The sequence below is a fragment of the Dama dama genome, chromosome 26 (genome assembly GCF_033118175.1).
Source record: "Dama dama isolate Ldn47 chromosome 26, ASM3311817v1, whole genome shotgun sequence".
In the NCBI taxonomy this organism is placed as follows: Eukaryota; Metazoa; Chordata; class Mammalia; order Artiodactyla; family Cervidae; genus Dama; species Dama dama.
The window spans coordinates 6,550,056-6,577,970 of NC_083706.1; positions in this window are offsets into that span (position 1 = coordinate 6,550,056).

Sequence of the window (27,915 nt, forward strand, 5' to 3'; positions counted from 1 at the left end):
TCCCCCTCGCCGCGAGATGAGGCCCGATTCCCTTGCACTGCGTGCAGAGCAATTCTGTGTTCCACATGAAACGTGAAAGGAGCCTTGATTTCCTTGATGGCACTCCAGAGAAAACCCAAGATCACTGTCTCAAGTCTAGAGGGATCCTGAGGTCACTGGAGCAACACGAAAGGGCTCCGTGGACCCCAAATCAACCAGAGATGAGAGCTTAGTCCCTAGCTTCGACTCAAGAGGAATACCACCTTTCCACAAGCACCTCAAGAGGAGGCTTCTCTCAGCTACAGGTATGTGAGAGGGCCCCTGAGTTTGTGGCCTCAAGTGGAATGGACACCGAGATGCTCTGACTCGAAGTAAGGCCGGATATCCCTGCAGTGAATTGAATGCAGGCTCGTCTTGCATCTCCCAAGACGAAGGGATGTCTGAATCCCCTGTGGAGACCACAGAGAAAGACCTAGTCCTCCGCCTCATCGCGACCGGACGCCTCACATCCTTTGAAAACTCGAGAGGTCCGCGGAGATCAATGCTTCCAAAGGAGACGATGCCTGACTCCTCTTGAAAATGGATAGGAGTCCCAGGATCCCTTTGGCACGTAATAAGGGACCCTGGGTCTCCCGCCTCACGTGGAGACTCGTCCAAATTGCCATGCCAAGACTCGAGGAGAATCCCGAGGTGTCCCTCGCACCTAGGCAGGAGTCCTGACTTCGCTGAACAAACACGTGTCTGGAAGGGCCCTCCCCGTCGTAACTCGAGAATATACCCCAGGTTCCGGCCGCAACTCGAGAAAAACCATGAGACTTCCCCCTCGCCGCGAGATGAGGCCCGAATCCCCTGCACTGCGTGCAGAGCAATTCCGTGTTCCTCATCAAACGTGAAAGGAGCCTTGATTTCCTTGATGGCACTCCAGAGAAAACCCAAGATCACTGTCTCAAGTCTAGAGGGATCCTGAGGTCACTGGAGCAACACGAAAGGGCTCCGTGGACCCCAAATCAACTCGAGATGAGAGCTTAGTCCCTGGCTTCGACTCAAGAGGAATACCAACTTTCCACAAGCACCTCAAGAGGAGGCTTCTCTCAGCTACAGGTATGTGAGAGGGACCCTGAGATTGTGGCCTCAAGTGGAATGTACACCGAGACGCTGTGACTTGAAGTAAGGCCGGATATCCCTGCAGTGAATTGAATGAATGCTCGTCTTGCATCTCCCAAGACGAAGGGATGTCTGAATACCCTGTGGAGACCACAGAGAAAGACCTAGTTCTCGCCACATCGTGACCGGAGGACTCACAACCTTTGAAAACTCGAGAGGTCTGCGGAGATCAATGCTTCCAAAGGAGACGATGCCTGACTCCTCTTGAAAATGGATAGGAGTCCCAGGATCCCTTTGGCATGTTATAAGGGACCCTGGGTCTCCCGCCTCACGTGGAGAATCGTCCAAATTGCCATGCCAAGATTCGAGGAGAATCCCGAAGTGTCCCTCGCACCTAGGCAGGAGTCCTGACTTCGCTGAACAAACACGTGTCTGGAAGGGCCCTCCCCGTCGTAACTCGAGAATATACCCCAGGTTCCGGCCGCAACTCGAGAAAAACCATGAGACTTCCCCCTCGCCGCGAGATGAGGCCCGATTCCCCTGCACTCCGTGCAGAGCAATTCCGTGTTCCACATCAAACATGAAAGGAGCCTTGATTTCCTTGATGGCACTCCAGAGAAAACCCAAGATCACTGTCTCAAGTCTAGAGGGATCCTGAGGTCACTGGAGCAACACGAAAGGGCTCCGTGGACCCCAAATCAACTCGAGATGAGAGCTTAGTCCCTGGCTTCGACTCAAGAGGAATACCAACTTTCCACAAGCACCTCAAGGGGAGGCTTCTCTCAGCTACAGGTATGTGAGAGGGACCCTGAGTTTGTGTCCTCAAGTGGAATGGACACCGAGATGCTCTGACTCGAAGTAAGGCCGGATATCCCTGCAGTGAATTGAATGCAGGCTCGTCTTGCATCTCCCAAGACGAAGGGATATCTGAATCCCCTGTGGATACCACAGAGAAAGACCTAGTCCTCCACCTCATTGCGACCGGAGGCCTCACATCCTTTGAAAACTCGAGAGGTCCGCGGAGATCAATGCTTCCAAAGGAGACGATGCCTGACTCCTCTTCGAAATGGATAGGAGCCCCAGGATCCCTGTGGCACGTGGAAAGGGATGCTGGGTCTCCCGCCTCAGGTGGAGACGGGTCTCAATTGCCATGCGAAGACTAGAGGAGAATCCCGAGGTGTCCCTTGCACCTAGGAAGGAGTCCTGACGTCACTGAACAAAAACGTGTCTGGAAGGGCCCTACCCGTCGTAACTCGAGAATATACCCCAGGTTCGGGCCGCAACTCGAGAAAAACCATGAGACTTCCCCCTCGCCGCGAGATGAGGTCTGATTCCCCTGCCCTGCGTGCAAAGCAATTCCGTTTTCCACATCAACCGTGAAAGGAGCATTGATTTCCTTGATGGCACTCCAGAGAAAACCCAAGTTCACTGTGTCAAGTCTAGAGGGATCCTGAGGTCACTGGAGCAACACGAAAGGGCTCCGTGGACCACAAATCAACTCGAGATGAGAGCTTAGTCCCTGGTTTCGACTCAAGAGGAATACCAACTTTCCACAAGCACCTCAAGAGGAGGCTTCTCTCAGCTACAGGTATGTGAGAGGGACCCTGAGTTTGTGGCCTCAAGTGGAATGGACACCGAGATGCTCTGACTCGAAGTAAGGCCGGATATCCCTGCAGTGAATTGAATGCACGATCGTCTTGCATCTGCCAAGACGAAGGGATGTCTGAATCCCCTGTAGAGATGACAGAGAAAGAGCTAGTCCTCCGCCTCATCTTGCGCGGAGGCCTCACATCCTTTGAAAACTCGAGAGGTCCGTGGAGATCAATGCTTCCAAAGGAGACGATGCCTGACTCCTCTTGAAAATGGATAGGAGTCCCAGGATCCCTGTGGCACGTGGAAAGGGACCCTGGGTCTCCCGCCTCACGTGGAGACGTGTCCCAATTGCCATGCCAAGACTCGAGGAGAATCCCGAGGTGTCCCTCGCACCTAGGCAGGAGTCCTGACGTCGCTGAACAAACACGTGTCTGGAAGGGCACTCCCCGTCGTAACTCGAGAATATACCCCAGGTTTCGGCCGCAACTTGAGAAAAACCATGAGACATCCCCCTTGCCACGAGATGAAACCCGATTCCCCTGCACTGCGTGCAGAGCAATTCCGTGTTCCACATCAAATTTGAAAGGAGCCTTGATTTCCTTGATGGCACTCCAGAGAAAACCCAAGATCATTGTCTCAAGTCTAGAGGGATCCTGAGGTCACTGGAACAACACGAAAGGGCTCCGTGGACCCCAAATCAACTCGAGATGAGAGCTTAGTCCCTGGCTTCGACTCAAGAGGAATACCAACTTTCCACAAGCACCTCAAGAGGAGGCTTCTCTCAGCTACAGGTATGTGAGAGGGACCCTGAGGTTGTGGCCTCAAGTGGAATGGACACCGAGATGCTCTGACTCGAACTAAGGCGGGATATCCCTGCAGTGAATTGAATGCAGGCTCGTCTTGCAACTCCCAAGACGAAGGGATGTCTGAATCCCCTGTGGAGACCACAGAGAAAGACCGAGTTCTCCGCCTCATCGCGACCGGAGGCCTCACATCCTTTGAAAACTCGAGAGGTCCGCGGAGATCAATGCTTCCAAAGGAGACGATGCCTGACTCCTCTTGAAAATGGATAGGAGTCCCAGGATCCTTGTGGCACGTGGAAAGGGACACTGGGTCTCCCGCCTCACGTGGAGACGCGTCCAAATTGCCATGCCAAGACTCGAGGAGAATCCCGAGGTGTCCCTCGCACCTAGGCAGGAGTCCTGAGGTCGCTGAACAAACACGTGTCTGGAAGGGCCCTCCCCGTCGTAACTCGAGAATATACCCCAGGTTCGGGCCGCAACTCGAGAAAAACCATGAGATTTCCCCCTCGCCGCGAGTTGAGGTCCGATTCCCCTGCACTGCATGCAGAGCAATTCCGTGTTCCACATCAAACGTGAAAGGAGCCTTGATTTCCTTGATGGCACTCCAGAGAAAACCCAAGATCACTGTCTCAAGTCTGGAGGGATCCAGAGGTCACTGGAGCAACAGGAAAGGGCTCCGTGGACCGAAATCAACTCGAGATGAGAGCTTAGTCCCTGGCTTAGACTCAAGAGGAATACCAACTTTCCACAAGCACCTCAAGAGGAGGCTTCTCTCAGCTACATGTATATTTGAGGGACCCCGAGTTTGTGGCCTCAAGTGGAATGGACACCGGGATGCTCTGACTCGAAGTAAGGCCGGATATCCCTGCAGTGAATTGAATGCAGGCTCGTCTTGCATCTCCCAAGACGAAGGGATGTCTGAATCCCCTGTGGAGACCACAGAGAAAAACCTAATTCTCCGCCTCATCGCGAGCGGAGGCCTCACATCCTTTGAAAACTCGAGAGGTCCGCGGAGATCATTGCTTCCAAAGGAGACGAAGACTGACTCCTCTTGAAAATGGATAGGAGTCCCAGGATCCCTGTAGCACGTGGAAAGGGACCCTGGGTCTCCCGCCTCACGTGGAGACGCGTACCAATTGCCATGCCAAGACTCGAGGAGAATCCCGAGGTGTCCCTCGCACCTAGGCAGGAGTCCTGACGTCGCTGAACAAACACGTGTCTGGAAGGGCCCTCCGCGTCGTAAGTCGAGAATATACCCCAGGTTCCGGCCGCAACTCGAGAAAAACCATGAGACTTCCCCCTCGCCGCGAGATGAGGCCCGATTCCCCTGACCTGCATGCAGAGCAATTCCGTATTCCACATCAAAAGTGAAAGGAGCCTTGATTTCCTTGATGGCACTCCAGAGAAAACCCAAGATCACTGTCCCTAGTCTAGAGGGATCCTGAGCTCACTGTAGCAACACGAAAGGGCTCCATGGACCCCAAATCAACTCGAGATGAGAGCTTAGTCCCAGGCTTCGACTCAAGAGGAATACCAACTTTCCACAAGCACCTCAAGAGGAGGCTTCTCTCAGCTACAGGTATGTGAGAGGGACCCTGAGTTTGTGGCCTCAAGTGGAATGGACACCGAGATGCTCTGAATCGAAGTAAGGCCGGATATCCTTGCAGTGAATTGAATGCAGGCTCGTCTTGCATCTCCCAAGACGAAGGGTTGTGTGAATCCCCTGTGGAGACAAAAGAGAAAGACCTATTCCTCCCCCTCAACGCGAAAGGAGGCCTCACATCCTTTGAAAACTCGAGAGGTCCACGGAGATCAATGCTTCCAAAGGAGACGATGCCTGACTCCTCTTGAAAATGGATAGGAGTCCAAGGATCCCTGTGGCACATGGAAAGGGACCCTGGGTCTCCCGCCTCACGTGGAGACGCGTCCCAATTGCCATGCCAAGAATCGAGGAGAATCCCGAGGTGTCCCTCACACCTAGGCAGGAGTCCTGACGTCGCTGAACAAACACGTGTCTGAAAGGGCCCTCCCCATCTTAACTCGGGAATATATCCCAGGTTCCGACCGCAACTCGAGAAAAACCATGAGACTTCCCCCTCGCCGGGAGATGAGGCCCGATTCCCCTGCACTGCATGCAGAGCAATTCCGTGTCCCACATCAAACGTGAAAGGAGCCTTGATTTCCTTGATGACACTCCAGAGAAAACCCAAGATCACTGTCTCAAGTCTAGAGGGATCCTGAGGTCACTGGACCAACAGGAAATGGCTCCGTGGACCGAAATCAACTCGAGATGAGAGCTTAGTCCCTGGCTTAGACTCAAGAGGAATACCAACTTTCCACAAGCACCTCAAGAGGAGGTTTCTCTCAGCTACATGTATATTTGAGGGACCCCGAGTTTGTGGCCTCAAGTGGAATGGACACCGGGATGCTCTGACTCGAAGTAAGGCCGGATATCCCTGCAGTGGATTGAATACAGGCTCGTCTTACATCTCCCAAGACGAAGGGATGTCTGAATCCCCTGTGGAGACCACAGAGAAAAACCTAATTCTCCGCCTCATCGCGAGCGGAGGCCTCACATCCTTTGAAAACTCGAGAGGTCCGCGGAGATCAATGCTTTCAAAGGAGACGATGCCTGACTCCTCTTGAAAATGGATAGGAGTCACAGGATCCCTGTGGCACGTGGAAAGGGACCCTGGGTCTCCCGCCTCACGTGGAGACGCGTCCCAATTGCCATGCCAAGACTCGAGGAGAATCCCGAGGTGTCCCTTGCACCTAAGCAGGAGTCCTGACGTCACTGAACAAAAACGTGTCTGGAAGGGCCCTCGCCGTCGTAACTCGAGAATATACCCCAGGTTCTGGCCGCAACTCGAGAAAAACCATGAGACTTCCGACTCGCCGCGAGATGAGGTCTGATTCCCCTGCCCTGCGTGCAAAGCAATTCCGTTTTCCACATCAACCGTGAAAGAAGCATTGATTTCCTTGATGGCACTCCAGAGAAAACCCAAGTTCACTGTGTCAAGTCTAGAGGGATCCTGAGGTCACTGGAGCAACACGAAAGGGCTCCGTGGACCACAAATCAACTCGAGATGAGAGCTTAGTCCCTGGCTTCGACTCAAGAGGAATACCAACTTTCCACAAGCACCTCAAGAGGAGGCTCCTCTCAGCTACAGGTATGTGAGAGGGACCCTGAGTTTGTGGCCTCAAGTGGAATGGACACCGAGATGCTCTGACTCGAAGTAAGGCCGGATATCCCTGCAGTGAATTGAATGCACGATCGTCTTGCATCTCCCAAGACGAAGGGATGTCTGAATCCCCTGTAGAGATGACAGAGAAAGAGCTAGTCCTCCGCCTCTTCTTGCGCGGAGGCCTCACATCCTTTGAAAACTCGAGAGGTCCGTGGAGATCAATGCTTCCAAAGGAGACGATGCCTGACTCCTCTTGAAAATGGATAGGAGTCCCAGGATCCCTGTGGCACGTGGAAAGGGACCCTGGGTCTCCCGCCTCACGTGGAGACGTGTCCCAATTGCCATGCCAAGACTCGAGGAGAATCCCGAGGTGTCCCTCGCACCTAGGCAGGAGTCCTGACGTCGCTGAACAAACACGTGTCTGGAAGGGCACTCCCCGTCGTAACTCGAGAATATACCCCAGGTTTCGGCCGCAACTTGAGAAAAACCATGAGACATCCCCCTTGCCACGAGATGAAACCCGATTCCCCTGCACTGCGTGCAGAGCAATTCCGTGTTCCACATCAAATTTGAAAGGAGCCTTGATTTCCTTGATGGCACTCCAGAGAAAACCCAAGATCATTGTCTCAAGTCTAGAGGGATCCTGAGGTCACTGGAACAACACGAAAGGGCTCCGTGGACCCCAAATCAACTCGAGATGAGAGCTTAGTCCCTGGCTTCGACTCAAGAGGAATACCAACTTTCCACAAGCACCTCAAGAGGAGGCTTCTCTCAGCTACAGGTATGTGAGAGGGACCCTGAGGTTGTGGCCTCAAGTGGAATGGACACCGAGATGCTCTGACTCGAACTAAGGCGGGATATCCCTGCAGTGAATTGAATGCAGGCTCGTCTTGCAACTCCCAAGACGAAGGGATGTCTGAATCCCCTGTGGAGACCACAGAGAAAGACCGAGTTCTCCGCCTCATCGCGACCGGAGGCCTCACATCCTTTGAAAACTCGAGAGGTCCGCGGAGATCAATGCTTCCAAAGGAGACGATGCCTGACTCCTCTTGAAAATGGATAGGAGTCCCAGGATCCTTGTGGCACGTGGAAAGGGACACTGGGTCTCCCGCCTCACGTGGAGACGCGTCCAAATTGCCATGCCAAGACTCGAGGAGAATCCCGAGGTGTCCCTCGCACCTAGGCAGGAGTCCTGAGGTCGCTGAACAAACACGTGTCTGGAAGGGCCCTCCCCGTCGTAACTCGAGAATATACCCCAGGTTCGGGCCGCAACTCGAGAAAAACCATGAGATTTCCCCCTCGCCGCGAGTTGAGGTCCGATTCCCCTGCACTGCATGCAGAGCAATTCCGTGTTCCACATCAAACGTGAAAGGAGCCTTGATTTCCTTGATGGCACTCCAGAGAAAACCCAAGATCACTGTCTCAAGTCTGGAGGGATCCAGAGGTCACTGGAGCAACAGGAAAGGGCTCCGTGGACCGAAATCAACTCGAGATGAGAGCTTAGTCCCTGGCTTAGACTCAAGAGGAATACCAACTTTCCACAAGCACCTCAAGAGGAGGCTTCTCTCAGCTACATGTATATTTGAGGGACCCCGAGTTTGTGGCCTCAAGTGGAATGGACACCGGGATGCTCTGACTCGAAGTAAGGCCGGATATCCCTGCAGTGAATTGAATGCAGGCTCGTCTTGCATCTCCCAAGACGAAGGGATGTCTGAATCCCCTGTGGAGACCACAGAGAAAAACCTAATTCTCCGCCTCATCGCGAGCGGAGGCCTCACATCCTTTGAAAACTCGAGAGGTCCGCGGAGATCATTGCTTCCAAAGGAGACGAAGACTGACTCCTCTTGAAAATGGATAGGAGTCCCAGGATCCCTGTGGCACGTGGAAAGGGACCCTGGGTCTCCCGCCTTACGTGGAGACGCGTACCAATTGCCATGCCAAGACTCGAGGAGAATCCCGAGGTGTCCCTCGCACCTAGGCAGGAGTCCTGACGTCGCTGAACAAACACGTGTCTGGAAGGGCCCTCCGCGTCGTAAGTCGAGAATATACCCCAGGTTCCGGCCGCAACTCGAGAAAAACCATGAGACTTCCCCCTCGCCGCGAGATGAGGCCCGATTCCCCTGACCTGCATGCAGAGCAATTCCGTATTCCACATCAAAAGTGAAAGGAGCCTTGATTTCCTTGATGGCACTCCAGAGAAAACCCAAGATCACTGTCCCTAGTCTAGAGGGATCCTGAGCTCACTGTAGCAACACGAAAGGGCTCCATGGACCCCAAATCAACTCGAGATGAGAGCTTAGTCCCAGGCTTCGACTCAAGAGGAATACCAACTTTCCACAAGCACCTCAAGAGGAGGCTTCTCTCAGCTACAGGTATGTGAGAGGGACCCTGAGTTTGTGGCCTCAAGTGGAATGGACACCAAGATGCTCTGAATCGAAGTAAGGCCGGATATCCTTGCAGTGAATTGAATGCAGGCTCGTCTTGCATCTCCCAAGACGAAGGGTTGTGTGAATCCCCTGTGGAGACAAAAGAGAAAGACCTATTCCTCCCCCTCAACGCGAAAGGAGGCCTCACATCCTTTGAAAACTCGAGAGGTCCACGGAGATCAATGCTTCCAAAGGAGACGATGCCTGACTCCTCTTGAAAATGGATAGGAGTCCAAGGATCCCTGTGGCACATGGAAAGGGACCCTGGGTCTCCCGCCTCACGTGGAGACGCGTCCCAATTGCCATGCCAAGAATCGAGGAGAATCCCGAGGTGTCCCTCACACCTAGGCAGGAGTCCTGACGTCGCTGAACAAACACGTGTCTGAAAGGGCCCTCCCCATCTTAACTCGGGAATATATCCCAGGTTCCGACCGCAACTCGAGAAAAACCATGAGACTTCCCCCTCGCCGGGAGATGAGGCCCGATTCCCCTGCACTGCATGCAGAGCAATTCCGTGTCCCACATCAAACGTGAAAGGAGCCTTGATTTCCTTGATGACACTCCAGAGAAAACCCAAGATCACTGTCTCAAGTCTAGAGGGATCCTGAGGTCACTGGACCAACAGGAAATGGCTCCGTGGACCGAAATCAACTCGAGATGAGAGCTTAGTCCCTGGCTTAGACTCAAGAGGAATACCAACTTTCCACAAGCACCTCAAGAGGAGGTTTCTCTCAGCTACATGTATATTTGAGGGACCCCGAGTTTGTGGCCTCAAGTGGAATGGACACCGGGATGCTCTGACTCGAAGTAAGGCCGGATATCCCTGCAGTGGATTGAATACAGGCTCGTCTTACATCTCCCAAGACGAAGGGATGTCTGAATCCCCTGTGGAGACCACAGAGAAAAACCTAATTCTCCGCCTCATCGCGAGCGGAGGCCTCACATCCTTTGAAAACTCGAGAGGTCCGCGGAGATCAATGCTTTCAAAGGAGACGATGCCTGACTCCTCTTGAAAATGGATAGGAGTCACAGGATCCCTGTGGCACGTGGAAAGGGACCCTGGGTCTCCCGCCTCACGTGGAGACGCGTCCCAATTGCCATGCCAAGACTCGAGGAGAATCCCGAGGTGTCCCTTGCACCTAAGCAGGAGTCCTGACGTCACTGAACAAAAACGTGTCTGGAAGGGCCCTCGCCGTCGTAACTCGAGAATATACCCCAGGTTCTGGCCGCAACTCGAGAAAAACCATGAGACTTCCGACTCGCCGCGAGATGAGGTCTGATTCCCCTGCCCTGCGTGCAAAGCAATTCCGTTTTCCACATCAACCGTGAAAGAAGCATTGATTTCCTTGATGGCACTCCAGAGAAAACCCAAGTTCACTGTGTCAAGTCTAGAGGGATCCTGAGGTCACTGGAGCAACACGAAAGGGCTCCGTGGACCACAAATCAACTCGAGATGAGAGCTTAGTCCCTGGCTTCGACTCAAGAGGAATACCAACTTTCCACAAGCACCTCAAGAGGAGGCTCCTCTCAGCTACAGGTATGTGAGAGGGACCCTGAGTTTGTGGCCTCAAGTGGAATGGACACCGAGATGCTCTGACTCGAAGTAAGGCCGGATATCCCTGCAGTGAATTGAATGCAGGCTCGTCTTGCATCTCCCAAGACAAAGGGATGTCTGAATCCCCTGTGGAGACCACAGAGAAAAACCTAATTCTCCGCCTCATTGCGAGCGGAGGCCTCACATCCTTTGAAAACTCGAGAGGTCCGCGGAGATCATTGCTTCCAAAGGAGACGAAGACTGACTCCTCTTGAAAATGGATAGGAGTCCCAGGATCCCTGTGGCACGTGGAAAGGGACCCTGGGTCTCCCGCCTTACGTGGAGACGCGTACCAATTGCCATGCCAAGACTCGAGGAGAATCCCGAGGTGTCCCTCGCACCTAGGCAGGAGTCCTGACGTCGCTGAACAAACACGTGTCTGGAAGGACCCTCCCCGTCGTAACTCGAGAATATACCCCAGGTTCCGGCCGCAACTCGAGAAAAACCATGAGACTTCCCCCTCACCGCGAGATGAGGCCCGATTCCCCTGCCCTGCATGCAGAGCAATTCCGTATTCCACATCAAAAGTGAAAGGAGCCTTGATTTCCTTGATGGCACTCCAGAGAAAACCCAAGATCACTGTCCCTAGTCTAGAGGGATCCTGAGCTCACTGTAGCAACACGAAAGGGCTCCATGGACCCCAAATCAACTCGAGATGAGAGCTTAGTCCCTGGCTTCGACTCAAGAGGAACACCAACTTTCCACAAGCACCTCAAGAGGAGGCTTCTCTCAGCTACAGGTATGTGAGAGGGACCCTGAGTTTGTGGCCTCAAGTGGAATGGACACCGAGATGCTCTGACTCGAAGTAAGGCCGGATATCCCTGCAGTGAATTGAATGCAGGCTCGTCTTGCATCTCCCAAGACGAAGGGATGTCTGAATCTCCTGTGGAGACCACAGAGAAAAACCTAATTCTCCGCCTCATCACGAGCAGAGGCCTCACATCCTTTGAAAACTCGAGAGGTCCGCGGAGATCATTGCTTCCAAAGGAGACGATGCCTGACTCCTCTTGAAAATGGATAGGAGTCCCAGGATCCCTGTGGCATGTGGAAAGGGACCCTGGGTCTCCCGCCTCACGTGGAGACGCGTCCCAATTGCCATGCCAAGACTTGAGGAGAATCCCAAGGTGTCCCTCGCACCTAGGCAGGAGTCCTGACGTCGCTGAACAAACACGTGTCTGGAAGGGCCCTCCCAGTCGTAACTCGAGAATATACCCCAGGTTCGGGCCGCAACTCGAGAAAAACCATGAGACTTCCCCCTCGCCGCGAGATGAGGCCTGATTCCCCTGCCCTGAGTGCAAAGCAATTCCGTTTTCCACATCAAAAGTGAAAGGAGCCTTGATTTCCTTGATGGCACTCCAGAGAAAACCCAAGTTCACTGTCTCAAGTCTAGAGGGATCCTGAGGTCACTGGAGCAACACGAAAGGGCTCCGTGGACCACAAATCAACTCGAGATGAGAGCTTAGTCCCTGGCTTCGACTCAAGAGGAATACCAACTTTCCACAAGCACCTCAAGAGGAGGCTTCTCTCAGCTACAGGTATGTGAGAGGGACCCTGAGTTTGTGGCCTCAAGTGGAATGGACACCGAGATGCTCTGACTCGAAGTAAGGCCGGATATCCCTGCAGTGAATTGAATGCAGGCTCGTCTTGCATCTCCCAAGACGAAGGGATGTCTGAATCCCCTGAGGAGATGACAGAGAAAGAGCTAGTCCTCCGCCTCATCGCGAGCGGAGGCCTCACATCCTTTGAAAACTCGAGAGGTCCGCGGAGATCAATGCTTCCAAAGGAGACGATGCCTGACTCCTCTTGAAAATGGATAGGAGTCCCAGGATCCCTGTGGCACGTGGAAAGGGACCTTGGGTCTCGCGCCTCACGTGGAGTCGCGTCCCAATTGCCATGCCAAGACTCGAGGAGAATCCCGAGGTGTCCCTCGCACCTAGGCAGGAGTCCTGACGTCGCTGAACAAACACGTTTCTGGAAGGGCCCTCCCCGTCGTAACTCGAGAATATACCCCAGGTTCCGGCCGCAACTCGAGAAAAACATGAGACTTCCCCCTTGCCACGAGATGAGGCCCGATTCCCCTGCACTGCGTGCAGAGCAATTCCGTGTTCCACATCAAATTTGAAAGGAGCCTTGATTTCCTTGATGGCACTCCAGAGAAAACCCAAGATCACTGTCTCAAGTCTAGAGGGATCCTGAGGTCACTGGAGCACACGAAAGGGCTCCGTGGACCCCAAATCAACTCGAGATGAGAGCTTAGTCCCTGGCTTCGACTCAAGAGGAATATCAACTTTCCACAAACACCTCAAGAGGAGGCTTCTCTGAGCTACAGGTATGTGAGAGGGACCCTGAGTTTGTGGCCTCAAATGGAATGGACACCGAGATGCTCTGACTCGAAGTAAGGCCGGATATCCCTGCAGTGAATTGAATGCAGGCTCGTCTTGCATCTCCCAAGACGAAGGGATGTCTGAATCCCCTGTGGAGACCACAGAGAAAGACCTAACTTTCTGCCTCATCGCGACCAGAGACCTCACATCTTTGAAAATCCGAGAGGTCCGCGGAGATCAATGCTTCCAAAGGAGACGATGCCTGACTCCTCTTGAAAATGGATAGGCGTCCCAGGATCCCTGTGGCACGTGGAAAGGGACCCTGGGTCTCCCTCCTCACGTGGAGACGCGTCCCAATTGCCATGCCAAGACTCGAGGAGAATCCCGAGGTGTCCCTTGCACCTAGGCAGGAATCCTGACGTCGCTGAACAAACACGTGTCTGGAAGGGCCCTCCCCGTCGTAACTCGAGAATATACCCCAGGTTCCGGCCGCAACTCGAGAAAAACCATGAGACTTCCCCCTCGCCGCGAGATGAGGCCCGATTCCCCTGCCCTGCATGCAGAGCAATTCCGTATTCCACATCAGAAGTGAAAGGAGCCTTGATTTCCTTGATGACACTCCAGAGAAAACCCAAGATCACTGTCCCTAGTCTAGAGGGATCCTGAGGTCACTGTAACAACACGAAAGGGCTCCATGGACCCCAAATCAACTCGAGATGAGAGCTTAGTCCCTGGCTTCGACTCAAGAGGAATACCAACTTTCCACAAGCACCTCAAGAGGAGGCTTCTCTCAGCTACAGGTATGTGAGAGGGCCCCTGAGTTTGTGGCCTCAAGTGGAATGGACATTGAGATGCTCTGACTCGAAGTAAGGCCGGATATCCCTGCAGTGAATTGAATGCAGGCTCGTCTTGCATCTCCCAAGAGGAAGGGATGTCTGAATCCCCTGTGGAGACCACAGAGAAAGACCGAGTTCTCCGCCTCATCGCGACCGGAGGCCTCACATCCTTTGAAAACTCGAGAGGTCCGCGGAGATCAATGCTTCCAAAGGCGACGATGCCTGACTCCTCTTGAAAATGGATAGGAGTCCCAGGATCCCTGTGGCACGTGGAAAGGGACCTTCGGTCTCCCGCCTCACGTGGAGACGCGTCCAAATTGCCATGCCAAGACTCGAGGAGAATCCCGAGGTGTCCCTCGCACCTAGGCAGGAGTCCTGACGTCGCTGAACAAACACGTGTCTGGAAGGGCCCTCCCCGTCGTAACTCGAGAATATACCCCAGGTTCCGGCCGCAACTCGAAAAAAACCATGAGACTTCCCCCTCGCCGCGAGTTGAGGTCCGATTCCCCTGCCCTGCATGCAGAGCAATTCCGTATTCCACATCAAAAGTGAAAGCAGCCTTGATTTCCTTGATGGCACTCCAGAGAAAACCCAAGATCACTGTCCCTAGTCTAGAGGGATCCTGAGCTCACTGTAGCAACACGAAAGGGCTCCATGGACCCCAAATGAACTCGAAATGAGAGCTTAGTCCCTGGCTTAGACTCAAGAGGAATACCAACTTTCCACAAGCACCTCAAGAGGAGGCTTCTCTCAGCTACAGGTATGTGAGAGGGCCCCTGAGTTTTTGGTCTCAAGTGGAATGGACACCGGGATGCTCTGACTCGAAGTAAGGCCGGATATCCCTGCAGTGAATTGAATGCAGGCTCGTCTTGCATCTCCCAAGACGAAGGGATGTCTGAATCTCCTGTGGAGACCACAGAGAAAAACATAATTCTCCGCCTCATCGCGACCGGAGGCCTCACATCCTTTGAAAACTCGAGAGGTCCGCGGAGATCATTGCTTCCAAAGGAGACGATGGCTGACTCCTCTTGAAAATGGGTAGGAGTCCCAGGATCCCTGTGGCACGTGGAAAGGGACCCTGGGTCTCCCGCCTCACGTGGAGACGCGTCCCAATTGCCATGCCAAGACTCGAGGAGAATCCCGAGGTGTCCCTCGCACCTAGGCAGGAGTCCTTACGTCACTGAACAAAGACGTGTCTGGAAGGGCCCTACCCGTCGTAACTCGAGAATATACCCCAGGTTTCGGCCGCAACTCGAGAAAAATCATGAGACTTCCCCCTCGCCGCGAGATGAGGTCTGATTCCCCTGCCCTGCGTGCAAAGCAATTCCGTTTTCCACATCAAACATGAAAGGAGCCTTGATTTCCTTGATGGCACTCCAGAGAAAACCCAAGCTCACTGTGTCAAGTCTAGAGGGATCCTGAGGTCACTGGAGCAACACGAAAGGGATCCGTGGACCACAAATCAACTCGAGATGAGAGCTTAGTCCCTGGCTTCGACTCAAGAGGAATACCAACTTTCCACAAGCACCTCAAGAGGAGGCTTCTCTCAGCTACAGGTATGTGAGAGGGACCCTGAGTTTGTGGCCTCAAGTGGAATGGACACCGAGATGCTCTGACTCGAAGTAAGGCCGGATATCCCTGCAGTGAATTGAATGCAGGCTCGTCTTGCATCTCCCAAGACGAAGGGATGTCTGAATCCCCTGTAGAGATGACAGAGAAAGAGCTAGTCCTCCGCCTCATCGCGAGCGGAGGCCTCACATCCTTTGAAAACTCGAGAGGTCCGCGGAGATCAATGCTTCCAAAGGAGACGATGCCTGACTCCTCTTGAAAATGGATAGGAGTCCCAGGATCCCTGTGGCACGTGGAAAGGGACCCTGGGTCTCCCTCCTCACATGGAGACGCGTCCCAATTGCCATGCCAAGACTCGAGGAGAATCCCGAGGTGTCCCTTGCACCTAGGCAGGAATCCTGACGTCGCTGAACAAACACGTGTCTGGAAGGGCCCTCCCCGTCGTAACTCGAGAATATACCCCAGGTTCCGGCCGCAACTCGAGAAAAACCATGAGACTTCCCCCTCGCCGCGAGATGAGGCCCGATTCCCCTGCCCTGCATGCAGAGCAATTCCGTATTCCACATCAGAAGTGAAAGGAGCCTTGATTTCCTTGATGACACTCCAGAGAAAACCCAAGATCACTGTCCCTAGTCTAGAGGGATCCTGAGGTCACTGTAACAACACGAAAGGGCTCCATGGACCCCAAATCAACTCGAGATGAGAGCTTAGTCCCTGGCTTCGACTCAAGAGGAATACCAACTTTCCACAAGCACCTCAAGAGGAGGCTTCTCTCAGCTACAGGTATGTGAGAGGGCCCCTGAGTTTGTGGCCTCAAGTGGAATGGACATTGAGATGCTCTGACTCGAAGTAAGGCCGGATATCCCTGCAGTGAATTGAATGCAGGCTCGTCTTGCATCTCCCAAGAGGAAGGGATGTCTGAATCCCCTGTGGAGACCACAGAGAAAGACCGAGTTCTCCGCCTCATCGCGACCGGAGGCCTCACATCCTTTGAAAACTCGAGAGGTCCGCGGAGATCAATGCTTCCAAAGGCGACGATGCCTGACTCCTCTTGAAAATGGATAGGAGTCCCAGGATCCCTGTGGCACGTGGAAAGGGACCCTGGGTCTCCCGCCTCACGTGGAGACGCGTCCAAATTGCCATGCCAAGACTCGAGGAGAATCCCGAGGTGTCCCTCGCACCTAGGCAGGAGTCCTGACGTCGCTGAACAAACACGTGTCTGGAAGGGCCCTCCCCGTCGTAACTCGAGAATATACCCCAGGTTCCGGCCGCAACTCGAAAAAAACCATGAGACTTCCCCCTCGCCGCGAGTTGAGGTCCGATTCCCCTGCCCTGCATGCAGAGCAATTCCGTATTCCACATCAAAAGTGAAAGCAGCCTTGATTTCCTTGATGGCACTCCAGAGAAAACCCAAGATCACTGTCCCTAGTCTAGAGGGATTCTGAGCTCACTGTAGCAACACGAAAGGGCTCCATGGACCCCAAATGAACTCGAAATGAGAGCTTAGTCCCTGGCTTAGACTCAAGAGGAATACCAACTTTCCACAAGCACCTCAAGAGGAGGCTTCTCTCAGCTACAGGTATGTGAGAGGGCCCCTGAGTTTTTGGTCTCAAGTGGAATGGACACCGGGATGCTCTGACTCGAAGTAAGGCCGGATATCCCTGCAGTGAATTGAATGCAGGCTCGTCTTGCATCTCCCAAGACGAAGGGATGTCTGAATCTCCTGTGGAGACCACAGAGAAAAACATAATTCTCCGCCTCATCGCGACCGGAGGCCTCACATCCTTTGAAAACTCGAGAGGTCCGCGGAGATCATTGCTTCCAAAGGAGACGATGGCTGACTCCTCTTGAAAATGGGTAGGAGTCCCAGGATCCCTGTGGCACGTGGAAAGGGACCCTGGGTCTCCCGCCTCACGTGGAGACGCGTCCCAATTGCCATGCCAAGACTCGAGGAGAATCCCGAGGTGTCCCTCGCACCTAGGCAGGAGTCCTTACGTCACTGAACAAACACGTGTCTGGAAGGGCCCTACCCGTCGTAACTCGAGAATATACCCCAGGTTTCGGCCGCAACTCGAGAAAAACCATGAGACTTCCCCCTCGCCGCGAGATGAGGTCTGATTCCCCTGCCCTGCGTGCAAAGCAATTCCGTTTTCCACATCAAACATGAAAGGAGCCTTGATTTCCTTGATGGCACTCCAGAGAAAACCCAAGCTCACTGTGTCAAGTCTAGAGGGATCCTGAGGTCACTGGAGCAACACGATAGGGATCCGTGGACCACAAATCAACTCGAGATGAGAGCTTAGTCCCTGGCTTCGACTCAAGAGGAATACCAACTTTCCACAAGCACCTCAAGAGGAGGCTTCTCTCAGCTACAGGTATGTGAGAGGGACCCTGAGTTTGTGGCCTCAAGTGGAATGGACACCGAGATGCTCTGACTCGAAGTAAGGCCGGATATCCCTGCAGTGAATTGAATGCAGGCTCGTCTTGCATCTCCCAAGACGAAGGGATGTCTGAATCCCCTGTGGAGACCACAGAGAAAGACCGAGTTCTCCGCCTCATCGCGACCGGAGGCCTCACATCCTTTGAAAACTCGAGAGGTCCGCGGAGATCAATGCTTCCAAAGGAGACGATGCCTGACTCCTCTTGAAAATGGAGAGGAGTCCCAGGATCCCTGTGGCACGTGGAAAGGGACCCTGGGTCTCCCACCTCACGTGGAGACGCGTCCAAATTGCCATGCCAAGACTCGAGGAGAATCCCGAGGTGTCCCTCGCACCTAGGCAGGAGTCCTGACGTCGCTGAACAAACACGTGTCTGGAAGGGCACTCCCCGTCGTAACTCGAGAATATACCCCAGGTTCCGGCCGCAACTCGAGAAAAACCATGAGATTTCCCCCTCGCCGCGAGTTGAGGTCCGATTCCCCTGAACTGCATGCAGAGCAATTCCGTGTTCCACATCAAACGTGAAAGGAGCCTTGATTTCCTTGATGACACTCCAGAGAAAACCCAAGATCACTGTCTCAAGTCTAGAGGGATCCTGAGGTCACTGGACCAACATGAAAGGGCTCCGTGGACCGAAATCAACTCAAGATGAGAGCTTAGTCCCTGGTTTCGACTCAAGAGGAATACCAACTTTCCACAAGCACCTCAAGAGGAGGCTTCTCTCAGCTACAGGTATGTGAGAGGGACCCTGAGTTTGTGGCCTCAAGTGGAATGAACACCGGGATGGTCTGACTCGAAGTAAGGCCGGATATCCCTGCAGTGAATTGAATGCAGGCTCGTCTTGCATCTCCCAAGACGAAGGGATGTCTGAATCTCCTGTGGAGACCACAGAGAAAAACCTAATTCTCCGCCTCATCACGAGCAGAGGCCTCACATCCTTTGAAAATTCGAGAGGTCCGCGGAGATCAATGCTTCCAAAGGAGACGATGCCTGACTCCTCTTGAAAATGGATAGGAGTCCCAGGATCCCTGTGGCACGTGGAAAGGGACCCTGGGTCTCCCGCCTCACGTGGAGACGCGTCCCAATTGCCATGCCAAGACTCGAGGAGAATCCCGAGGTGTCCCTCGCACCTAGGCAGGAGTCCTGACGTCGCTGAACAAACACGTGTCTGGAAGGGCCCTCCCAGTCGTAAGTCGAGAATATACCCCAGGTTCGGGCCGCAACTCGAGAAAAACCATGAGACTTCCCCCTCGCCGCGAGATGAGGCCTGATTCCCCTGCCCTGAGTGCAAAGCAATTCCGTTTTCCACATCAAAAGTGAAAGGAGCCTTGATTTCCTTGATGGCACTCCAGAGAAAACCCAAGTTCACTGTCTCAAGTCTAGAGGGATCCTGAGGTCACTGGAGCAACACGAAAGGGCTCCGTGGACCACAAATCAACTCGAGATGAGAGCTTAGTCCCTGGCTTCGACTCAAGAGGAATACCAACTTTCCACAAGCACCTCAAGAGGAGGCTTCTCTCAGCTACAGGTATGTGAGAGGGACCCTGAGTTTGTGGCCTCAAGTGGAATGGACACCGAGATGCTCTGACTCGAAGTAAGGCCGGATATCCCTGCAGTGAATTGAATGCAGGCTCGTCTTGCATCTCCCAAGACGAAGGGATGTCTGAATCCCCTGTGGAGATGACAGAGAAAGAGCTAGTCCTCCGCCTCATCGCGAGCGGAGGCCTCACATCCTTTGAAAACTCGAGAGGTCCGCGGAGATCAATGCTTCCAAAGGAGACGATGCCTGACTCCTCTTGAAAATGGATAGGAGTCCCAGGATCCCTGTGGCACGTGGAAAGGGACCTTGGGTCTCGCGCCTCACGTGGAGACGCGTCCCAATTGCCATGCCAAGACTCGAGGAGAATCCCGAGGTGTCCCTCGCACCTAGGCAGGAGTCCTGACGTCGCTGAACAAACACGTTTCTGGAAGGGCCCTCCCCGTCGTAACTCGAGAATATACCCCAGGTTCCGGCCGCAACTCGAGAAAAACATGAGACTTCCCCCTTGCCACGAGATGAGGCCCGATTCCCCTGCACTGCGTGCAGAGCAATTCCGTGTTCCACATCAAATTTGAAAGGAGCCTTGATTTCCTTGATGGCACTCCAGAGAAAACCCAAGATCACTGTCTCAAGTCTAGAGGGATCCTGAGGTCACTGGAGCACACGAAAGGGCTCCGTGGACCCCAAATCAACTCGAGATGAGAGCTTAGTCCCTGGCTTCGACTCAAGAGGAATATCAACTTTCCACAAGCACCTCAAGAGGAGGCTTCTCTGAGCTACAGGTATGTGAGAGGGACCCTGAGTTTGTGGCCTCAAATGGAATGGACACCGAGATGCTCTGACTCGAAGTAAGGCCGGATATCCCTGCAGTGAATTGAATGCAGGCTCGTCTTGCATCTCCCAAGACGTAGGGATGTCTGAATCCCCTGTGGAGACCACAGAGAAAGACCTAACTTTCTGCCTCATCGCGACCAGAGACCTCACATCTTTGAAAATCCGAGAGGTCCGCGGACATCAATGCTTCCAAAGGAGACGATGCCTGACTCCTCTTGAAAATGGATAGGCGTCCCAGGATCCCTGTGGCACGTGGAAAGGGACACTGGGTTTCCCGCCTCACGTGGAGACGCGTCCCCATTGCCATGCCAAGACTCGAGGAGAATCCCGAGGTGTCCCTCGCACCTAGGCAGGAGTCCTAACGTCGCTGAACAAACACGTGTCTGGAAGGGCCCTCCCCGTCGAAACTCGAGAATATAACCCAGGTTCCGGCCGCAACTCGAGAAAAACCATGAGACTTCCCCCTCGCCGCTGGATGAAGCGAGATTCCCCTGCACTGCGTGCAGAACAATTCCGTGTTCCACATCAAACGTGAAAGGACCCTTGAATTCCTTGATGGCACTGCAGAGAAAACGCAAGATCACTGTCTCAAGTCTAGAGGGATCCTGAGGTCACTGGAGCAACACAAAAGGGCTCTGTGGACCCCAAATCAACTCGAGATGAGAGCTTAGTCCCTGGCTTCGACTCAAGAGGAATACCAACTTTCCACAACCACCTCAAGGGGAGGCTTCTCTCAGCTACAGGTATGTGAGAGGGACCCTGAGTTTGTGGCCTCAAGTGGAATGGACACCGAGATGCTCTGACTCGAAGTAAGGCCGGATATCCCTGCAGTGAATTGAATGCACGATCGTCTTGCATCTCCCAAGACGAAGGGATGTCTGAATCCCCTGTAGAGATGACAGAGAAAGAGCTAGTCCTCCGCCTCATCGCGAGCGGAGGCCTCACATCCTTTGAAAATTCGAGAGGTCCGCGGAGATCAATGCTTCCAAAGGAGACGATGCCTGACTCCTCTTGAAAATGGATAGGAGTCCCAGGATCCCTGTGGCACGTGGAAAGGGACCCTGGGTCTCCCTCCTCACGTGGAGACACGTCCCAATTGCCATGCCAAGACTCGAGGAGAATCCCGAGATGTCCCTTGCACCTAGGCAGGAGTCCTGACGTCGCTGAACAAACACGTGTCTGGAAGGGCCCTCCCCGTCGTAACTCGAGAATATACCCCAGGTTCCGGCCGCAACTCGAGAAAAACCATGAGACTTCCCCCTCGCCACGAGATGAGGCCCGATTCCCCTGCCCTGCATGCAGAGCAATTCCGTATTCCACATCAGATGTGAAAGGAGCCTTGATTTCATTGATGACACTCCAGAGAAAACCCAAGATCACTGTCCCTAGACTAGAGGGATCCTGAGGTCACTGTAACAACACGAAAGGGCTCCATGGACCCCAAATCAACTCGAGATGAGAGCTTAGTCCCTGGCTTCGACTCAAGAGGAATACCAACTTTCCACAAGCACCTCAAGAGGAGGCTTCTCTCAGCTACAGGTATGTGAGAGGGCCCCTGAGTTTGTGGCCTCAAGTGGAATGGACATTGAGATGCTCTGACTCGAAGTAAGGCCGGATATCCCTGCAGTGAATTGAATGCAGGCTCGTCTTGCATCTCCCAACACGAAGGGATGTCTGAATCCCCTGTGGAGATGACAGAGAAAGAGCTAGTCCTCCGCCTCATCGCGAGCGGAGGCCTCACATCCTTTGAAAACTCGAGAGGTCCGCGGAGATCAATGCTTCCAAAGGAGACGATGCCTGACTCCTCTTGAAAATGGATAGGAGTCCCAGGATCCCTGTGGCACGTGGAAAGGGACCTTGGGTCTCGCGCCTCACGTGGAGACGCGTCCCAATTGCCATGCCAAGACTCGAGGAGAATCCCGAGGTGTCCCTCGCACCTAGGCAGGAGTCCTGACGTCGCTGAACAAACACGTTTCTGAAAGGGCCCTCCCTGTCGTAACTCGAGAATATACCCCAGGTTCCGGCCGCAACTCGAGAAAAACCATGAGACTTCCCCCTTGCCACGAGATGAGGCCCGATTCCCCTGCACTGCGTGCAGAGCAATTCCGTGTTCCACATCAAATTTGAAAGGAGCCTTGATTTCCTTGATGGCACTCCAGAGAAAACCCAAGATCACTGTCTCAAGTCTAGAGGGATCCTGAGGTCACTGGAGCAACACGAAAGGGCTCCGTGGACCCCAAATCAACTCGAGATGAGAGCTTAGTCCCTGGCTTCGACTCAAGAGGAATATCAACTTTCCACAAGCACCTCAAGGGGAGGCTTCTCTGAGCTACAGGTATGTGAGAGGGACCCTGAGTTTGTGGCCTCAAATGGAATGGACACCGAGATGCTCTGACTCGAAGTAAGGCCGGATATCCCTGCAGTGAATTGAATGCAGGCTCATCTTGCATCTCCCAAGACGAAGGGATGTCTGAATCCCCTGTGGAGACCACAGAGAAAGACCTAACTTTCTGCCTCATCGCGACCAGAGACCTCACATCCTTTGAAAATCCGAGAGGTCCGCGGAGATCAATGCTTCCAAAGGAGACGATGCCTGACTCCTCTTGAAAATGGATAGGAGTCCCAGGATCCCTGTGGCACGTGGAAAGGGACCTTGGGTCTCGCGCCTCACGTGGAGACGCGTCCCAATTGCCATGCCAAGACTCGAGGAGAATCCCGAGGTGTCCCTCGCACCTAGGCAGGAGTCCTGACGTCGCTGAACAAACACGTTTCTGGAAGGGCCCTCCCCGTCGTAACTCGAGAATATACCCCAGGTTCCGGCCGCAACTCGAGAAAAACATGAGACTTCCCCCTTGCCACGAGATGAGGCCCGATTCCCCTGCACTGCGTGCAGAGCAATTCCGTGTTCCACATCAAATTTGAAAGGAGCCTTGATTTCCTTGATGGCACTCCAGAGAAAACCCAAGATCACTGTCTCAAGTCTAGAGGGATCCTGAGGTCACTGGAGCACACGAAAGGGCTCCGTGGACCCCAAATCAACTCGAGATGAGAGCTTAGTCCCTGGCTTCGACTCAAGAGGAATATCAACTTTCCACAAGCACCTCAAGAGGAGGCTTCTCTGAGCTACAGGTATGTGAGAGGGACCCTGAGTTTGTGGCCTCAAATGGAATGGACACCGAGATGCTCTGACTCGAAGTAAGGCCGGATATCCCTGCAGTGAATTGAATGCAGGCTCGTCTTGCATCTCCCAAGACGTAGGGATGTCTGAATCCCCTGTGGAGACCACAGAGAAAGACCTAACTTTCTGCCTCATCGCGACCAGAGACCTCACATCTTTGAAAATCCGAGAGGTCCGCGGAGATCAATGCTTCCAAAGGAGACGATGCCTGACTCCTCTTGAAAATGGATAGGCGTCCCAGGATCCCTGTGGCACGTGGAAAGGGACACTGGGTTTCCCGCCTCACGTGGAGACGCGTCCCCATTGCCATGCCAAGACTCGAGGAGAATCCCGAGGTGTCCCTCGCACCTAGGCAGGAGTCCTAACGTCGCTGAACAAACACGTGTCTGGAAGGGCCCTCCCCGTCGAAACTCGAGAATATAACCCAGGTTCCGGCCGCAACTCGAGAAAAACCATGAGACTTCCCCCTCGCCGCTGGATGAAGCGAGATTCCCCTGCACTGCGTGCAGAACAATTCCGTGTTCCACATCAAACGTGAAAGGACCCTTGAATTCCTTGATGGCACTGCAGAGAAAACGCAAGATCACTGTCTCAAGTCTAGAGGGATCCTGAGGTCACTGGAGCAACACAAAAGGGCTCTGTGGACCCCAAATCAACTCGAGATGAGAGCTTAGTCCCTGGCTTCGACTCAAGAGGAATACCAACTTTCCACAACCACCTCAAGGGGAGGCTTCTCTCAGCTACAGGTATGTGAGAGGGACCCTGAGTTTGTGGCCTCAAGTGGAATGGACACCGAGATGCTCTGACTCGAAGTAAGGCCGGATATCCCTGCAGTGAATTGAATGCACGATCGTCTTGCATCTCCCAAGACGAAGGGATGTCTGAATCCCCTGTAGAGATGACAGAGAAAGAGCTAGTCCTCCGCCTCATCGCGAGCGGAGGCCTCACATCCTTTGAAAATTCGAGAGGTCCGCGGAGATCAATGCTTCCAAAGGAGACGATGCCTGACTCCTCTTGAAAATGGATAGGAGTCCCAGGATCCCTGTGGCACGTGGAAAGGGACCCTGGGTCTCCCTCCTCACGTGGAGACACGTCCCAATTGCCATGCCAAGACTCGAGGAGAATCCCGAGATGTCCCTTGCACCTAGGCAGGAGTCCTGACGTCGCTGAACAAACACGTGTCTGGAAGGGCCCTCCCCGTCGTAACTCGAGAATATACCCCAGGTTCCGGCCGCAACTCGAGAAAAACCATGAGACTTCCCCCTCGCCACGAGATGAGGCCCGATTCCCCTGCCCTGCATGCAGAGCAATTCCGTATTCCACATCAGATGTGAAAGGAGCCTTGATTTCATTGATGACACTCCAGAGAAAACCCAAGATCACTGTCCCTAGACTAGAGGGATCCTGAGGTCACTGTAACAACACGAAAGGGCTCCATGGACCCCAAATCAACTCGAGATGAGAGCTTAGTCCCTGGCTTCGACTCAAGAGGAATACCAACTTTCCACAAGCACCTCAAGAGGAGGCTTCTCTCAGCTACAGGTATGTGAGAGGGCCCCTGAGTTTGTGGCCTCAAGTGGAATGGACATTGAGATGCTCTGACTCGAAGTAAGGCCGGATATCCCTGCAGTGAATTGAATGCAGGCTCGTCTTGCATCTCCCAACACGAAGGGATGTCTGAATCCCCTGTGGAGATGACAGAGAAAGAGCTAGTCCTCCGCCTCATCGCGAGCGGAGGCCTCACATCCTTTGAAAACTCGAGAGGTCCGCGGAGATCAATGCTTCCAAAGGAGACGATGCCTGACTCCTCTTGAAAATGGATAGGAGTCCCAGGATCCCTGTGGCACGTGGAAAGGGACCTTGGGTCTCGCGCCTCACGTGGAGACGCGTCCCAATTGCCATGCCAAGACTCGAGGAGAATCCCGAGGTGTCCCTCGCACCTAGGCAGGAGTCCTGACGTCGCTGAACAAACACGTTTCTGAAAGGGCCCTCCCTGTCGTAACTCGAGAATATACCCCAGGTTCCGGCCGCAACTCGAGAAAAACCATGAGACTTCCCCCTTGCCACGAGATGAGGCCCGATTCCCCTGCACTGCGTGCAGAGCAATTCCGTGTTCCACATCAAATTTGAAAGGAGCCTTGATTTCCTTGATGGCACTCCAGAGAAAACCCAAGATCACTGTCTCAAGTCTAGAGGGATCCTGAGGTCACTGGAGCAACACGAAAGGGCTCCGTGGACCCCAAATCAACTCGAGATGAGAGCTTAGTCCCTGGCTTCGACTCAAGAGGAATATCAACTTTCCACAAGCACCTCAAGGGGAGGCTTCTCTGAGCTACAGGTATGTGAGAGGGACCCTGAGTTTGTGGCCTCAAATGGAATGGACACCGAGATGCTCTGACTCGAAGTAAGGCCGGATATCCCTGCAGTGAATTGAATGCAGGCTCATCTTGCATCTCCCAAGACGAAGGGATGTCTGAATCCCCTGTGGAGACCACAGAGAAAGACCTAACTTTCTGCCTCATCGCGACCAGAGACCTCACATCCTTTGAAAATCCGAGAGGTCCGCGGAGATCAATGCTTCCAAAGGAGACGATGCCTGACTCCTCTTGAAAATGGATAGGAGTCCCAGGATCCCTGTGGCACGTGGAAAGGGACCCTGGGTCTCCCGCCTCACGTGGAGACGCGTTCACATTGCCATGCCAAGACTCGAGGAGAATCCCGAGGTGTCCCTCACACCTAGGCAGGAGTCCTGACGTCGCTGAACAAACGTGTCTGGAAGGGCCCTCCCCGTCGTAACTCGAGAATATACCCCAGGTTCCGGCCGCAACTCGAGAAAAACAATGAGACTTCCCCCTCGCCGCTGGATGAAGCCCGATTCCCCTGCACTGCGTGCAGAACAATTCCGTGTTCCACATCAAACGTGAAAGGAGCCTTGATTTCCTTGATGGCACTGCAGAGAAAACGCAAGATCACTGTCTCAAGTCTAGAGGGATCCTGAGGTCACTGGAGCAACACGAAAGGGCTCTTTGGACCCAAAATCAACTCGAGGTGAGAGCTTAGTCCCTGGCTTCGACTCAAGAGGAATACCAACTTTCCACAAGCACCTCAAGGGGAGGCTTCTCTCAGCTACAGGTATGTGAGAGGGACCCTGAGTTTGTGGCCTCAAGTGGAATGGACACCGAGATGCTCTGACTCGAAGTAAGGCCGGATATCCCTGCAGTGAATTGAATGCAGGCTCATCTTACATCTCCCAAGACGATGGGATGTCTGAATCCCCTGTGGAGACCACAGAGAAAGACCTAGATCTCAGCTTCATCGCGACAGGAGGCCTCACATCCTTTGAAAACTCGAGAGGCCCGCGGAGATCAATGCTTCCAAAGTAGACGATGCCTGACTCCTCTTGAAAATGGATAGGAGTCCCAGGATCCTTATGGCACGGGGAAAGGGACACTGGGTCTCCCGCCTCACGTGGAGACGCGTCCCAATTGCCATGCCAAGACTCGAGGAGAATCCCGAGGTGTCCCTCGCACCTAGGCAGGAGTCCTGACGTCGCTGAACAATCATGTGTCTGGAAGGGCACTCCCCGTCGTAAGTCGAGAATATACCCTAGGTTCCGGCCGCAACTCGAGAAAAACCATGAGACTTCCCCCTCGCCGCGAGATGAGGCCCGATTCCCCTGCACTCCGTGCAGAGCAATTCCGTGTTCCACATCAAACATGAAAGGAGCCTTGATTTCCTTGATGGCACTCCAGAGAAAACGCAAGATCACTGTCTCAAGTCTAGAGGGATCCTGAGGTCACTGTAGCAACACGAAAGGGCTCCGTGGACCCCAAATCAACTCGAGATGAGAGCTTAGTCCCTGGCTTCGACTCAAGAGGAATACCAACTTTCCACAAGCACCTCAAGGGGAGGCTTCTCTCAGCTACAGGTATGTGAGAGGGACCCTGAGTTTGTGTCCTCAAGTGGAATGGACACCGAGATGCTCTGACTCGAAGTAAGGCCGGATATCCCTGCAGTGAATTGAATGCAGGCTCGTCTTGCATCTCCCAAGACGAAGGGATATCTGAATCCCCTGTGGATACCACAGAGAAAGACCTAGTCCTCCACCTCATTGCGACCGGAGGCCTCACATCCTTTGAAAACTCGAGAGGTCCGCGGAGATCAATGCTTCCAAAGGAGACGATGCCTGACTCCTCTTGGAAATGGATAGGAGCCCCAGGATCCCTGTGGCACGTGGAAAGGGATGCTGGGTCTCCCGCCTCAGGTGGAGACGGGTCTCAATTGCCATGCCAAGACTAGAGGAGAATCCCGAGGTGTCCCTCGCACCTAGGAAGGAGTCCTGACGTCACTGAACAAAAACGTGTCTGGAAGGGCCCTACCCGTCGTAACTCGAGAATATACCCCAGGTTCGGGCCGCAACTCGAGAAAAACCATGAGACTTCCCCCTCGCCGCGAGATGAGGTCTGATTCCCCTGCCCTGCGTGCAAAGCAATTCCGTTTTCCACATCAACC